Here is an 18322-nt window from a genome sequence, read left to right on the forward strand (position 1 = left end):
GTGCTGTGGCTTAGTGGATTAAGCCAGTGCCTGCGGTGCCAGCATCCCATACATGCTCAGGTTCAAGTCCCAGGTGCTCCACTTCCTAACCAGCTTCCTGTTAATGCACTTGGGAAAGCAGTGGAGGGTGGTCCAAGTGCTTGGGCCCCTGCACCCATGTGGGAGACCCAGAAGAAGCTCCTGGCTCCAGACTGGCCCAGCTCTGGCCATTGTGGTCACTTGGGCAATAAAATAGCAGAAGATCTGTCTCTCTTTCTCTGTCTCTCTCTCTTCCCCACTCACTCTGTAACTCTGTCTTTGAAATAAATAAATCCCAAATCACTCTAAAAAGTAAAAATAAATGGTTTGTGAAAAATATGGAATTAAAAGGCAACTTTGGAGGACAGGTGTTGCAGCACGGTGGGTGAAGCTAGCTCCTGGGACACCCTCCACCCCATAAGAGTACTTCAGTTGCTCTACTTCTAACACACTGTTCTGTCAGATGCAGACTCTGGGAGGCAGGATAGGTATTTTGTTTGCTAGAGCTGGATACTTTTTGTTTGCAGTAGATACTTGAGTATTTGTTGAAAAAATGATTTAAATTCTATATTTATTGGCATTTTTTGGTGCATGACATAAAACAGTGCAGCTGCTACAAAGTAATCCATAATTACCATGTAGTTTTTCATTTTGTTTGTAGAAGCATTCTTCTGGGGCTCTCTTAAGTACACTTAAAATATATCAGTTAGTTAAGCTCCATATATACTTGTCGTTTACTGCTTAATGGGACATTAACCAACGCAAAACAATTCAATGAATCTAAGCATAGAATTACTTTCTTGTCTTGATCCTAAGAAAAGGAAAACTTCCTTCCAACTGAGTAGTTAACCATTAGGATTCTAGAACTGAAGAAATATATTCTTTGCAGACATTTTAGAATGTTTTGATTAGGATAAAATTGCCCTATTCCTTCCAAAAGAGTTGTTTTTCTGGTGACATGGTGAAGCATTATTGCAATGACACCAAAAAAAATGATATATTTTCCTGATTGATTTAAGGTAGGTATGGATATTTCATTTTTTTGTGCTGCAGAAAAGCCCAGCTCTATCACCTTGATTTCAATCCTTTTGTTTCCAATGTAGTTTATTACATATTAAGTTTGAATATGTGTAGTTATTTTTTCAGTTAAAGAAGATATTCTTTCTTTAATTTAGTTTTAGAATTTTAAAAAGATTTATTCATTTATAGAATTTTAAAAATTTATTTGAAAGGCGTATTTTTTATCAAGACAATATGTTTCAAAGATTAATATATTTATTTATTTAAAAGACGGTGATGGAGAGAAGGAAAGATATATATATATATGTATATAGAGAGAGAGATAGAGAGAGAGATGGATATATATATATATATAGTGAGAGAGAGAGAGATGGATATATATTATATATATATATAGAGAGAGAGAGAGAGATGGATATATATATATATATATATATATAGAGAGAGAGAGAGAGAGAGAGATATCTTCCATCGACTGGCTCACTTTCTAAAAGGCTGCAGTGCCCAGGGCTGGGCAAGGCAGAAGCTGAAATTCCATCCAGGCCTCCCAAACGGATGTCAGGAGCCCAAGCTCTTGGGCCATCTTCTGCTGCCTTCACAGATTTATTTGCAGGGAGCTAGATGGGAAGTGGAACAGCTGGGCCTCTAACCGATGCTCAGATATGGGATGCTAGTTGGAGTTCGAGTACTGTGTTAGTTTAACCCACTTCACCACTACGCCGGCCTCACCAAGACAATGTTTTGACAAGAATTCTCTGAGCCAAGGATGACATGAGTTCTGCTGTTGCAATGGATGACTGCTCTGCATCACATGTAGAGCTGGTCTCAATAGCAGCCATTCTAAAACATGGAAGTCCCAGATCCCTGCTTACAAACCCTTGTACATGATACTGGGAGAATTTTTTGTGTAGGAAATATTTGTGTCTTTTGCACCTGTGTTTATGCATACATGTGTGTTTTCCCAAATCACAGAAGGAGATATTAGAATACACATATAGTTTGGATAAGGAGCTGACTGAAGTTAAAATTGAGTACATGGTAAGGATTCATCATTTATATCTATATTCTCATAATTTATCATCATTTACATTCCCATAATTATGTAAGTAAATGTCACATAGACATAGTGTGTAACCAGTATGGATTGTAGAGAAGGGAGGAAATGGAAGCCTAATGAGACGAGAACATGAAGCAAGATTCTGAGACTCCTTAGTGAATGGCAGGGCCGCTTCTTGCACTGCAGCTGCCCATCGACTTTGAAATCCTTTGCTTTGTTGAAAACATTTCCAGGACTCTGTAGACTATGAGTCCGCAAGACTTAAAATGTTACATTGTGGGCAGACATTTGGTCTAGAAGTTAAAACACCAGTTGAAATCTCCACATCCCACATTGGAGTGACTGGGTTCAACTCTTGTCTCTGGCTCCTGATTCTAGATTCCTGCTAAAACAGACCCTGAGAGACAACACTGATGGCTAGAGGTGTTGGGTTCCCAACACTCAGGTAGAAGACCTGAACTGCCTTCCAGGCTCCCAGGTTTTGGTTGGCCTAATTTCAGCTATTACTGACATTTAGGAAGTGAAACAGTAGGTGGGTTCTCTCTCTCTCTTTCTCTCTCTCTATCTCTCTATCTCTCTCCCTCTCTCTCCCTCCCTACATCACAAATAAATAAATAAATTTAATAGTAAAAGAATTACATTAGGTAGGATTCTGAAGGCTGGTCAAATACTGTTGCCCAGCATTCAACTCCTCATTTACAGAGAAGAATCAAAATAAGATGTAAATGACTGCAGTTTAAGGTGTGTGTATGAAGCAGGCCATTGAAACTCAGCAAGGGAGCCATTGAACCCCATGGGACGCAAGGGTACAGAGACCAAATGTAGATTCCCCACCACATGGCTGGTGGAGTTTCCATTTGAGGGGCAGAATCAATAGGAGTCACCATCAGAGCCCTGAATCACCAGGGATATTAGACATTTGCAAGCTTAGCTACAGAAGGCACTACAATCATTACAAGCTTGGAGCCCAGCAGGGGGAGCTACCTAGAACACCCAGAGTAGCTTTGCCTAAACTCATATTTTCTGTCTCCCCAACACCAGAACACAGGCTGTGGGAATGTGATACCATCCTGAGAAAGAAGCTCATGTCAGAATCTATATTCCCCAAAGGTAATGAATTCCCCACATATCCCCATCATGGAGGCCCAAAGGTTTCCCACTATCCTGGGAAAAAGGACTACAGTACCACGAACCCAACTAGGATCAGCAGCAACACTGATACCATCAACCTAGCCCAAGCAGTTCCCTGTATTATTTGAGATCAATGGCTCAGCACAGCATGGTGCGTCCTGCACTTTGGACCTTAGAAGTTGGGGTGCTTGCCTCTGAAGATGAGGGGCTATTCCTCATAACCCGTCCTTTCCCCAAGATCAGTGCAACCTACCCTGGACTTGGACTGCAGCCTTCTTCTCACACTGGCACTACCTTTTGTAGGCATGGGCATACATCACTTTCTTATTGGACTCAGACTGAGTACTGTCAAGAACCCAGCCACTACACCAGGATCCAGACAACCTTGCTGGGACTGAGGGGGTCACTCGAAACCCTAGCAATCTCTACCATATAGTGGAAGAAAATATAGGGAGACCACATTTCATAATTGAACCAGAATGAAAGATGAGGTGGCCTAACAAAGTGACACCTGAAGACACATCTTTAGGAAATAGCCCATAATCAATAAAATATACTCTTAAAATCAACAGACAGCTGACCATACAGATGCACAGATATCAATGTAGGGACAAAATAAGTACGAAAAAACAAGGCAATAAGTCACTCCAAGAACAATACCATAATGCATTAGTACCAGAACACAAAGGATGGCAGATTGACAAATGCCTAATAAAGAATTCAAAAGAATGATTACAAGGACATGCAAAGAGATACAAATTAATACAGATACGCTGTACACAAAACTGGGAAATCAACACATGTTTTGAATGAAAATGGAGTAGAGAGGGAGATATCGAAAATGAATCCAACAGAAATCTTAGAGATGAAGAACTCCATAAATCAAGTGAAAAATAAAGTTGGAGCTGAGCCTATGAAGTTACTGGAAAAAAAATAGGGAAAACACTCCAACACATTGGTGTAGGGGGTGACTCCTTGGAAAAGATCCCCAAAACACAGGTAACCAAAGCAAAACTAAGCAAATAGGACTATATTAAATTCAGAAGCATTTTCACACATACAAAAATATAAATCAATAGACTGAAGATACATCCAAAAGAATAGGAAATATATTTGGAAACCACCTAGCTGACAAAGGATTAGTATCTTGAATATATCAGCTACTTGAAAAACTCAACAACAAAAAAACATCCAATCCAGTTGAAAAATGGGTAAAGGAATTCAATAGATCTCAAAAAAATACAAATGTCCAACAAGTATAAAGTGTTTGACATCACTAGAGATCAGGCAATTGCAAATTAAAACCACAATGAGATATCACCTCAACCCTGTCACAATGGCTAAAATCCAAAACACAGACAGTAACAAATGCTGGTGACAATGTGGACAAATGGGACCACTTATTTATTGTTGGTGGTAATGTAAATTGCTGCATCCAGTATGGAAAACAGTGTGAAGATTTCTTCAAAAACTAGAAATAGACATTGCTCCAGCAATTCCCCTAGTGGATATATAACCAAAAGACATGAGTACAATGTATCAAAGAGACACCTGCACCACCACCATGTTTATAGCAGCATTGTTCACAATAGCCAAGGAGTCTATTATCAGATCAATGGACAAAGCAAGTGTGGTATATAAACACAATGGAATATTATTCAGTCATAAAATAATGAAATTCTAATCTTTGCAAAAAAAGTGGATGCAACTGGAGGACACCACATTGACTGAAATAAGTTGGGTACAGAAAGACAAATACCATGTTTTGTAAAAAAATCATTTTATACTTTCGTCAAACCAATGGTTAAGAATATTATAGTGGGGCTGGCACTGTGGCTTAGCAAGTAAAGCCACCACCTGCAGTGCTGGCATCCCATATAGGCACCGGTTAGAGTCCTGGATGGTCCACTTCCAATCCAGCTCTCTGCTGTGGCCTGGGAAAGCAGTGGAGGATGACCCAAGTCCTTGGGCCCCTGCACCCATGTGGGAGACCCAGAAGAAACACCTGACTCCTGGCTTCTGATCAGTGCAGCTCTGGCCTTTGCAGCCATTTGGGGAATGAACCAGTGGATGGAAGACTTTCTCTCTCTCTCTCTCTCTTTCTCTCTCTGCCTCTGCTTCTCTGTAATAATGACTTTCAAATAAATAATATTTAAAAATATAATGTTGTACTACTATAGATTTAATTATCTATGATCACTTTAAAATTTAATATCTATAAGTGAAATGGTTGTTTTTCCATTCAATTAGTGCTTGTAGTCATTGTCTAAATTTCCACTAAACTAGGGTCTTTTTTGCTTTTTACTTGTTAAACTTAATATTCAGTGAAGTATTAAGCCCTTTTACTGTAATGTAAATTTAAAATATATTATTTCAAAAAAAAAAAGAAATTGAGAAAGAAGAAGCGGGGCTGGCACCATGGCTCACTTGGTTAATCCTCCGCCTGTGGCGCTGGCATCCCATATGGACACCGGGTTCTAGTCCCTGTTGCTCCTCTTCCAGTCCTGCTCTCTGCTGTGGCCCAGGAGCGCAGTGAAGGATGGCCCAAGTGGTTGGGCCCCTGCACCCCCGTGGGAGACCAGGAGGAAGCACCTGGCTCCTGGCTTCGGATCAGCACCGCGCGCCGGCCTGGCCATAGCGGCCATTTGGGAGGTGAACCAACGGAAGGAAGGAACACCTTTCTATCTGTCTCTCTCTCTCGCTGTCTATAACTCTACCTGTCAAGTAAATAAATAATAGATAATAAAAAAATAGAGAAAGAAGAAGGGTGGTTGGAAGGAGTTAAGGAGCAAGGAAGTGGACATTACCATCTTCTTAGAATTGTATCTGTCAATCACATTGAATCTATTAAAAACTAATCAAAAAACTCAATGACACATTAGATCAGGCAGAATAAAATGCTCAAAGACAGGTATTTTTAAATATCTCAGGCAGTCAAAAAGAAATGAAGATAGCCTTCTAGACTACTGGGGGCACCATTAAATGAACAATTATTCCAAGTTGGGAATTCCTAAAGGAGAATAGGAGAGTAAAGTCACATAAAATCCATTGGATGGAATGATAGCTGAAAACTTCACCAATCTGGAGAAAGACATGGACATCCAAGTACTAGGGACCTATAGGACTCCAGGTAAACATGCCCAGAAAATAAGCTCACCATGATACCAGAATGACAGCATAGTGGGTAAAGCCATCACCTATGATGCCAGTATCCCCTGTGGGTGATGGTTCATGTTCCAATTGCTCCATTTCTGATCCAGCTCCCTGTTAGTGGCCTAGGAAAAGCAGTAGATGATAGACCTAGCGCTTGAGCTCCTACAACCCATGTGGAAGACCCAAATGAAGCTCCTGTTTCCTGGCTTTAGACTGGCCCAACTCTGGCCATTTCAGCCCTTTGGAGAGTAAACCAGTGGATTGAAGATCTTTCTCTCTCTCTCTTTCTCTCTGTCCTTCTGTAAGGCTGACTATCAAATAAATAAACATATCTTTAAAGATCCCTCATCATAACATAGTGTAGTCAAATTTCCAAAGTATAAAACAAAGAGAATTCTAAAATCTTGAAGAAAAAGGCTAAATCACATTTAAGGGAATCTGTTTAGACTAACAGCAGATTGTTCAATGACAATCTTCCAGGCCAAGAAGCAATATAAAGATATATTCCAAATTATGAAAGGAAAAGACAGCCAACCAAGAGCACTTTATCCATTGGAGTTGTCTTTCACAAATTAAAAAGACATTGTAAAACTAAAAACTGAAGAAATTTATCACCACCAGACTAAACTTACAAATGATGCTTAAGGGATTCATTTATAGAGAAATATAATTAAAACCTGTGAAAGTACAAAATCCCCTAGAGAGAGAACAAAGGATATCAAAATCAACAGAGGAAATTATAAAAAAATTTGTAAGACTAACTCTTTAAAAATTAATAATAACTTCAAATGAAAATAAACTAATTGTCTCATGTTAAAAGTGATTGATGCCATAAACAAGAGTGTTAATTTGTTAAGTCAACAACAGGAGTCACTGTGCACTTACTCCTCATGTAGGATCTTTGTCCTTAATGTGCTGTACATTGAGATTTAATGCTATAACTAGTACTCAAACAGTATTTTTCACTTTATGTTTCTGTGTGGGAGCAAACTGTTGAAATCTTTACTTAATGTATGCTAAACTGATCTTCTGTATATAAAGAGAAACGAAAATGAATCTTAAAAAAAAAAAAGTGGCTGTGTTGTCCAATGTGAAGTAATGCTATAACTAGTACTGAAACAGTATTTTACACTTTGTGTTTCTGTGTGGGTGCAAACTGATGAAATCTTCACTTACTATATATACTAAATCGATCTTCTGTATATAAAGAGAATTGAAAATGAATCTTGATGTGAATGGAATGGGAGAGGGAGCGGGAGATGGGAGGGGTGCGAGTGGGAGGGAAATTATGGGGGGGGAGCCATTGTAATCCATAAACTGTACTTTGGAAATTTATATTTACTAAATAAAAAAATTAAAATTAAAATTAAAAAAAGTGGCTGAGAGGATAAATTGTAAGATTTAATGATATTCTGCCTACAAGATAGTCACAGACTGCATGTGAAAGAAAAGAAAAAAGATACTCCAAAAGATAGAAGATGAAAGTCAGCAGGAGTAACTATACTTATATTAGACAAAATAGACATTCACACAAAATTGTAAGAGAAAGTCAATATGTAATGATTGAAGGATCAACTTAATAAGAAGATATAATTGTAAATATGTGCTTAGTATCAGTGTACCCAATTTTATAAAACAAAATTATTCAGTACAAAAGGAGAAATAAAATAAGCTCCAGTAAATACTATTAAGGGACTTCAATAAGCCAATGACAGATCATTCAGACAAAAAAACAACAAAAACAAATTCCATAAAGAGGAAGGGATGGTTACGTCAGATATCAATGTACAGATGAGGGGAATGTGAAGAGTTAAGGCAGCACGATGCTTCCAAAAGGTCACACTGATTCTCTAGACTTAGATCCTGAAACAAAGGGAATCTATGAAATGACAAATTCAGGGTGATGATTGTAAGGAAACCAATGAGATGTAAGAGGATACAGATAGATAAATGAGGAAATCATTAAGGGACTTGAATGAAAATATTATTAAAGATATAGAACTCAATCAGAAAAACCAAATAGAAATTCTGGAGATGAAATTTTCAATCAGTGCAATAAAAACATGAATAAGAGCTTTAACAGCAGGAAAGACCAAGTGCAGGACACAATTCCTGACCTTGAGGAAAAGAATTTTGAAATAACCCAATCACACAAAAATATAGAAAGAATAAACAAAAGAAACCTGTGTGAAATCTGTGAAACCATTAAACAAATGACCAATTATTCATATTATAGGTATTCCTGAAGGAGAAGGAAAGGAAAAAGTCTTTGAGAGAATATTTTAAATGAAATAGTAGTTAAAACTTTCCCAGGCTCTGAAAGACACATGGACATCCAGATACAAGAACCACAAGAAGACTCAACCAGAAAAGATCTTCTCCAAGGCATATTGTGTTAAATTTTCAAAAGTTAAAGGCAAGGAGAAAATACTAAAGACAATAAGAGAAAACTGTCAAGCTATATACAAAGGAAAACCAATTATTTTAACATCAAACTTCTCAGCAGAAACCCTACAGGCCACAAGAGAATGGGATGATACAGTCTAGGCCTTAAAAGAAAAAGAAAAAAAAAAAAAAAAACTTCCAACCAGAAATGCTTCCAGTGAAGCTATTCTTTAAAAGTGCAGGGGGAAATAATATGTCTTCCAGATGAGCAAAAACAGAGAATTCCACCACCAAACCAGCCATACAAGAATTTGTAAAGGGTGTCCTGCATTAGAAGTAAGCACCATGAAAAGAACGTTGACACCACCAAATTCACTAAAAGAACGGATAGAATCAGCTTCCAATCAGCACAATGACAGATGTTAGTTCTGATCTATCAATACTAACTTTGAATGTAAATGGATTAAATTTTCCAACCAAAAGAATTGGGTTGCCTGAATGAGTAATATAACAAAACCCCACTATATTCTGCATACAAGAAACTCACTTTACAAACAGATACACAGAGAATTAACGTGAAAGGCTGAGAAAATACTCAGACAAATGGGAATAAAAACTAGCAGGAGCACCTATATTGGTATCAGATTAAACAGATTTTAAATCTAAAACAGTAAAAAGAGATAAAGACTGGCTGGCACCATGGCTCACTAGGCTAATCCTCCACCTGTAGCGCCAGCACCCCCGTTCTAGTCCCCGTCAGGGTACCAGGTTCTGTCCAGGTTGCTCCTCTTCCAGTCCAGCTCTCTGCTGTGGCCCGGGAGTGCAGTGGAGGATGGCCCAAGTGCTTGGGCCCTGCACCCCATGGGAGACCAGGAGAAGCACCTGGCTCCTGGCTTCGGATCAGTGCAGTGCGCAGGCCGCAGCGCGCTGGCTGCAGCGGCCACTGGGGGATGAACCAATGGAAAAAGGAAGACCTTTCTCTCTCTCTCTCTCTCTCACTGTCCACTCTGCCTGTCAAAAAAAGAGAGAGAGAGAGTGAGAGAGATAAAGACATTATATTTTCATAAAAGGTTTAATTCATCAAGAAGATGTAACAATCATAAATATATATGCACTAAGGCTGGCATTGTGGTGTAGTGTGTAAGGCAGCCATCTGCAATGCCTGCATCCCATATGGGCACCAATTCAAGTCTTGGCTGCTCCACTTCCACTTACCTCCCTGACAATGGCCTAGGAAAATCAGAAGAAAATGGCTCAAGTGTTTGGGCCCCTGCCAACAACAAGGGAGACACAGATGAAGCTCGTGGCTCCTGATTTCAGCCTGGTCCATCACTGGTTGTTGTGGCTGTCTAGGGAATTAACCTGTGGATGGAAGAGTTTTCTCCCTCTCTCTCCCACTCCTTCTCTCTCTATAACTATGACTTTACAAATAAATAAAAAGATTGCTTTGCATTTACTTACTTGAGATACAGAGTTATAGAAAGAGGAAAAAAGAGAGCAAAAAGTCCTCCATCCACTGATTCACTCCCCAAATGGCTGCAATGACCAGAGGTGGGCTGACCCGAAGCCAGGAGCCAGGAACTTCTTCCAGGTCTCACATGTGGTTGCAGGGACCTACACACTTGGGACATCTTCTACTGCTTTCCCAGACCATAGCAGAGAGATGGATTGGAAGTGGAGCAGCTGGAACTTGAACTGGTGTCCATATGGGATGCTGGCACAGCAGGCAGACTTAATCTACTTTGTTGCAGTGCTAGCCCCATAAATGCATAATTTTTTAAAACTTGTATAAATGCACCCAACACAAGCCCTCCTAGATATATATAGCACATACTATTAGACCTAAAGGAAGATAGACTCCAAATCAATAATAGTGGGTGACATCAAAATCCCATTCTCATCAATGGACAGGTCATCCAGACAGAAAATCCATAAAGATACACCAGAGTTGAAACATACTATTGAGCAAATGGGCCTCATAGGACATTTCACCCAATGGGTACAGAAAACATTCTTCTCATCATCATGTAGAGCATTTGCTAAGATAGATCACATATCAAGTCTCAACAAATTAAAAAAAAAATCACACCATGATCAGATCTTAAAGGAATAAAACCAGAAATCAACAAAAGGACACCCATGAAAACTAGGAAATTAATTAACATGCTGTTGAATGGCCAATGAATCAGTTAAAAAGGGAACCATAAACTTTCTTGAAATAAATGAAAATGAACACAACATATCCAAACCGGTGGGATTTAGCAAAAGCAGTATTAAGAAGGAAGTTTATAGCATTAAGCATTTACATTAAAAAAGGAGATATCTCAAATTAAAGATCTAATGATGCATCTCAAAGACAGAAAACAACAAGAATAAACCAAACCTCAAATCACCAGAAGACAAGAAATAATATAGGTCAGATAAGTGAAGTTGAAGCTAAAGAAACACAAAGAGCAACAATGCAAAAATTTGGGTTTTTTTGAGATGGTAAAGACAAGAAATAAACCTCTAGACATACTAACAAAAAAAAAAAACTCAGATAAAATTAGAGATGAAAAAGGAGACATTACAACTGACTCCACTGAAATACAAAGGACCATAATAAACTACTATGAAGAACTATATTCCAATAAACTGGAAAACCTCAAAGAAATGGATAAATCCCTGGGTTAGTATAACCCACAGAGATCAAATCAATAAGATATAGACAATCTAAACAGACCCATAGTAAGCAATGAGATTGAAGTAGTGAACAGAAGTCTTCCATCAAGGAAAGGTCTGGGACCTAATAGCTTTACTATAAAAAAAAATTCTACTATAAGAAAAATTCTAAGAGGACGTAACCACAATACTTTTCAATCTGTTCCAAAATATTAAAAGGATGGAACTCTGTTAAGCTCTTTTTGTCAGGCCAACATCACTTTGATATCAAAACCTAACAAAGACATGACACAAAAAGAAAACTACAGACCTATATCCTCAATGGACATAGATGGAAAGATTCTCAACAAAACACTAGCAAATCAAATCCAAGACCATGTCACAACTGAGTGAGAATTATGCCAGAAATCCAAGGCTGGATCAGCATTTGCAAATCAATAAATGTCATAAATTACATTAATAACATGAGGGACAGAAATGATACAGTAATCTCAATAGATATACAGAAAGCATTTCATTAGATTCAATTCCCATTCATGACAAAAAAAAAAAACAACTCCACAAATTAGCTATAGAAGAAGTAGTCCTCAAAATTATAAAGTCTATATATTACAAACCAACAGCCAACATCATATTGAATGGGGAAAGTCTGAATGTATTTCCCCTCACATCTAGAGCAAGACAAGGATGCCCACTTTGGGCACTCTTACTCAATATGGTACTTGAAGTTTTAGCAAGAGCTATTAGGGGGAAGAAAGAAATAAAGGACAGCAAAATTGGAAAATAGGAAGTCAAATTATCCATGTTTGCAGGTGACATGATGTTGTACATGAAAAAACAACAGGATGTTAGAATGGCTGAATCTGGGGACTGGCGCTGTGGCACAGCGGGTTAACGCCCTGACCTGAAATGCTAGAATCCCGTATGGGTGCCGGTTCTAGTCTCATCTCCTCCACTTCCGATCCAACTCTCTGCTGTGGCCTGGGAAAGCAGTAGAAGATGATCCAAGTCCTCGGGCCCCTGCACCTGCACGGGAGACCTGGAAGAAGCTCCTGACTCCTGCCTTCGGATCGGTGCAGCTCTGGCCATTGCGGCCAATTGGGGAGTGAACCAGCGGATGGAAGACCTCTCTCTCACTCTCTCTTTTTTTTCTTTCTCTCTCTCTTGCTCTCTTGCTCTCCCTCTCTCTCTCCTTCTCCCTCTCCCTCATGCAGACAGAAGAAATGGAGTGATTTCTATCAATGTAAAACCACTGACCTAACTGAAACACTTTTATCTTCCTTACATTAAAATCCTTAAATGGGGCTGGTATCTTGGAGAGGCAGGTTAAGTCACCACCTGCAAAGCTGGCAGCCAGGTTCTCCACTTCCGATCCAGCTCCCTGCTAACCACCTGAGAAAAGCAACAGAGGATGGGCCTAGCGCTTGGGTCCTGCACCCACATGGGAGACCCGGAAGAAGCTCCTGGCTCCTGGCTTGAATAGGCGCAGCTCCGGCTGTTGTGGCCAGTTGAGGAGTGAACCAGCGGCTGGAAGATCACTCTCTCTGCCTCTCCTCTCTCTGTGTAACTTTGACTTTCAAATAAATAAGTAAATAAATCTTAAAAAAAAAGGATGGCTGAATCTGTTAACAATGAATTAACAATCAAAATAAAAAGAAAATTAATATATAAAAGAAAAGAAAATGTCAACAAAGAAACTACAGAATTAGACCTAAAAGACGTTTAGAGACCATCCCATCCAACATTTTCATCCCTTCACATGTGGCAGTTTCACAGTACACAATTCTTTCCATCAGCACATATCAAATTCTCTGTGACTGAACCTGATGGAAATCATAAAACCAATTGCAATTAAAAAAAACCCACAAAGTCATGACATCTATCCTTCTTGACAAAAACAGCCAAGGTAGTGCTAAAAGGAAGTTTATAGCAATAAACACCTACATCTAAGAAAAATAGGATGTTATCAAGTAAACTACCAAACAGTGCATCTCAGGAACTGATAAAGCCAAGAACAAATCAATCCCAAATCTAGAAGAAAAGAAAAAATGGATCAGATCAGAAATAAGCAAAAAGAGATGTAAAATGACACAAAAGATCAATGAAATAAAGAACTGGATTAAAACAAAAAACACACACACACATTGAGCTTGATAAAAAAAAAAAGAGAGAAGACTCAAATACTCAAATAAAATCAGATATAAAAAAGGAGATATTACATTTGCTACCACATGTGTAGAAAAGATCAGTTGGGACAGTTATTGAGGAGGAAGAAATTCGAATTATTTTCAAACTATTCCAAACAATTGAAAAAGAAATCTTCCAATCTCACTCTCTGAGGCAGCATACTTTGATTCTAAAATCAGAGAAGGACACACAAATATAGAAAATGTAGAACAATATCCATGAGTAACAAAGGTGCAAAAGTTCTCAATAAATTAGCAAATCAAATCCAAAGACATATCAAAAAGATCATTAACCATGATCAAATGAATTTATTCCAATTATGCAATGATTGATCAATATATGAAAATCAATAAATGTAGTATGTTATATCAACAAATTAAAGGACAAATCATGTAATGTCAATAAATGCATCTGATAAATTCAACATCTATTCATAATAAAACCCTTGAATAAGTATAGAAAGAAAATATCTCAGCATCAAAAAAATCTAGGTAAGACAAACCCAGAGCCAACGTAATATTGAATAAAAAATGACTGAGACCATTTCTTTAAAAGTAAGAACCAGACAATGACGTCCACTGTTACTGCTTTTTTTAAACACTGTACTAGAAGTTTTAGCCAGATAGCCAGAGCAGTTAGACAAGGGAAAGAAATGAAAGGTACAAAAATAGAAAAGTCAAATAATTCCTATTTATAGATAACATGTTTCTATATAGAGAGAAACCTAAAGACTCAAGAAGAGGCTACTAGAACTGATAAAGGAATTCAGTAAAGTAGCAGGACAGAACATCAATATATAAAAATCAGGAGCATTTTTATACACTAATAGTAAAGTTGCTGAGAGAGAAATTATAAGAGAAATCCCATTGACAGTGGCTAAAAAAGTAATAGCATACCTTGAAATAAACTGACCAGGTACATGAAAGACCTCATTCATGAAGATTACAAACATTAATGAAAGAAAGTGAGGATGACACAAGGAATGGAAAGACTTCTGAAGTTCATGGATCGGACAAGTTATAATGTCCACATTATCCAAAGCAATGTAGATTCAATTCAGTCCTCATCAAAATACCAATAACATTCTTCACAGAATGGAAAAACCATCCTAAAATTCCTATGGAGGTACAAAAGAGCCAGAGCAATCCTAATGAAAAAGAACAAAACTGCAGGCGTCAAACTCCCTTATTTTGAAGATAGTGTAAGCAAAACCATATTATACTGGCAAAAAAATAGATACATAGATCGATGGAAGGGAATAGGGATCCTAGAGATGAATTTACACATGTACAGTCAGCTGCTTCTCAGCAGAAGTGCCCTACATACACAGGAGAAGTGATGTGTGTCCATAAGTGGTGCTGAGGAAGCGGAGGATCTGCAGGACAACACTGGAAACGTGAATTACCCTCCAACACACACACACACACACACACACACACACACCTCTCACTCCACAAAAATGAACTTAAAATGGATCAAAGATATAAATTTAAGGCCTCAAAGCATGAATTGATCAGAAGAAAAGAGAGGAAAAACTTGAAGACATTGACATAGGCAATAAAAGAATTATATTAAGCTAAGAAACTTCTATACAGCAAAGGAAACAATTGTTAGAATGAAAAGAGGCCTGACAGAATGGAAGATATTTACACACCAATCTTTTTATGAAAGGTTAATATCCAGAATATCAAAGAAATTCAAAAATTCTATAATAAACCATAATCAAGTTCAGAAATGAAAAATGTATCTTAAAAGACTGTTCTAAAAACACAAATAACTAATAAATACATGAAACATTTCCATTGCCACTAAGCCATTAGGGAAAAGCAAATCAAAATCACAATTAGATGTCATCTCCATCCAGTTACATTGGATGCTATCAAAAACACAAAAAACAGCAAAACTTGTTGAGGATGTGAAGTAAAAGGAACCCATATATACTGTTGGCAGGAATGAAAATTAATACAGTAATTATGCAGAATATTATGGAGATAACATAAAAACTAAGAATATCTACATTATGAACCATCTATCCCACTTCTGAATATATATCTGAAGGAAATAAATAAGCCTATGAAAGAATTTCTTGCACTCACATGTTCATTGTGCACTATTAACACTAGAGAATCATATTAGTGTCCACTGATGGATGAATGGATAAAGAAAACATAGTATAAATACACAGTGGAATACTATTCACCCACAAAGGAGAATGGGATCTTCATTTGTAGAAAAAATAAATGAACTGAAAGTCATTGTGTTAAGTAATATATGCCAGACACAGAACAAATACCACATGTCCTTTTTCATATGTAGAAGTTAAAAGATAGTTGACATGCCAGAGGCATCACAATACCTGGTTTAAAGACATACTACATGGCAGCTATAATCAAAATATCCTGCTACTGGCACAAAATCAGATGTGTAGACCAATGGAGCAGAACAGAAACTCCAGAAATCAACCCATGCATCTACAACCAACTTACTTTTGACAAAGGAGCTACAAACAATCCCTGGAGCAAAGGAAATCTCTTCAGCCAATGGTTCTGGGAAAACTGGGTTTCTGTGTGCAAATGTACCAAATTAGACCCCTACCTTACAACTTACACAAAAATCTACTCAGAATGGATCAAAGACCTAAATCTACAACCTGATGCCTTCAAATTACTAGAGAACATTGGGGAAACTCTGTAAGACATTGGCATAGGCAAAGACTTCTTGGAAAAGATGCCAGGAGCATAGGCAATCCTAACCAAAATTGAGAATTGGGATTACTTCAAGCTGAGAAGCTTCTGTACTGAAAAAGAAACATTAAGCAAAATGAAGAGGCAACTGACAGAATAGGAGAAAATACTTACAACTATGCAATTGGTAAATCTTAAAAAAAAAAAAAAGAAATATTGTATATATTCCCCTGGCTACTACTCAGCTGTAAAAAAAAAAAAATGAAATCTCGTCTTTTGCAACAAGATGGGTGCAACTGGAAACCATTATAGTTAGATATCATATGTTTTCCCTCATCCAAGGTAACTAATAGAGTACCTGAAATGTAATGTTTTGGAGTGAAATGGACATTTTGAGATTTGATGGTTGTTTACATCCCTTGTCTCTTCTGTTGAGGAACAGCATTTGTTTGTTTTTCATCCTGTTTCTTGAACTCTTTTACTTAGTGTAGGGTTAACCTCATGAACATTAAATAAATTGAGTGGGATTGGGAGGGGAGAGGGAGGAGGAAGAAGGATTGGAGCTTGGCCATAGTGAAGTATCACTATTTTCCTAAATCTGTTTATATGAAATACATGAAACTTGTATAATTTAAATAAAATTTTAAAAATTAAGAAGAAGATAGTTGATATGAACTTAAACAATGATTTTGAGCAGCTGGGAAGGGTGAAAGAAGAGGGGTATAGTGAGGATGTATAATGGGCACCAAAATACAGTTAGATAGAGGGAATATGTTCTTGTGTTCTACAGCACAGTGAAGCAACTATAGCTCCCAATCACGTGTTATGTAATGGAAAGAACTGGAAGAGGAGAATGGGTAGGCTACAAGGTAGGCTATAAGGAAAAGATGATGGAATGCATGGGCTAGGGAAAAGTGTTGAAATATTGCACTGTACCCCATAAAATATACAAATATTGCATGTTAACATATTTTTAAAAATGAGATTGAAAATAAACAACTACATATATATTTTTAAAAAGCAAACAACAACATCCCAAATTGTTAGCCTTCTAATATGAATTCTTGCCTCTCTGTTTCCCATTTCTTTCTTTGTGAGAGAAACAATATCAAGTGGTGAGACCACTTTCCTCTATTCTAGGTTTTAGATACAGAATCGCAATCTGGTGGTTGACAAGACAATGCTCCCCAAGATGTGTGCACTTGATGTGTCCTAGCCCCTAAAACTCTGTGTTATATTGTACTCACTGGCTGTTTTACTGCCAGTCTGGCCCCTAACGGCATTCAAGTCTGACTCTGAAGACCTATAGTTCTTCAGTCACTGCTGCTGTCTGTTTTTCCTCCCTATCTGCAGTGCATCCAACCCTTACGCTTATTTTACCCATGACTGGAGTTAACGCCAGACTGTTGACTGTATATCACTTAGGAGACTCCATTGCCACTATCTATAAACGTCAGCTAGAATACATCCCTCTAGCATTACAGAAAGCTCTTTCTGAACGAACTTTATTTTTAGAAATGCAACACAGTGATTTTTTTTTCTCTGAAAGTAAAGTTTGAATTTCCATTTTATTTAGAAGCCTTGGGGATATTATGGCTGAGGAAATGCATTCTTCAGCCAAGAGACTTGATCATGTTGTCCTAACAGATGACAGTGTGTATTTTGCTAGAGTAAGGATAATAAAATTAGACCTGTCATTCTTGTGTAGGCATCTGAGAGGTAAATGGATGGCATGAACAGTGCTGGCTCAGGCATTTAGACCTAAGCCAAAGGAGCAACAGCGAGATTCCATTTTCAGCACCAGGAAGTATCAGCCTTTGAAGTCTATTTTGGGCATGTCCACTACTCAAGGTCACAATATCAGTCTTTCCTCAAGAAACACATCGCAATGTATAATGTATAATGATGTTGGCATCTTCTTTAGATGTGTGCGTAGTTATTTCTTCTGTATCCATGTGTCCCAATATACAAAATGAGTCCTGATTGAATCTCTGTTGCAGGTACCTTACCCTTCAGTAAACAATCA

The sequence above is a fragment of the Oryctolagus cuniculus genome, chromosome 20, assembly GCF_964237555.1.
Source record: "Oryctolagus cuniculus chromosome 20, mOryCun1.1, whole genome shotgun sequence".
Taxonomy (NCBI): domain Eukaryota; kingdom Metazoa; phylum Chordata; class Mammalia; order Lagomorpha; family Leporidae; genus Oryctolagus; species Oryctolagus cuniculus.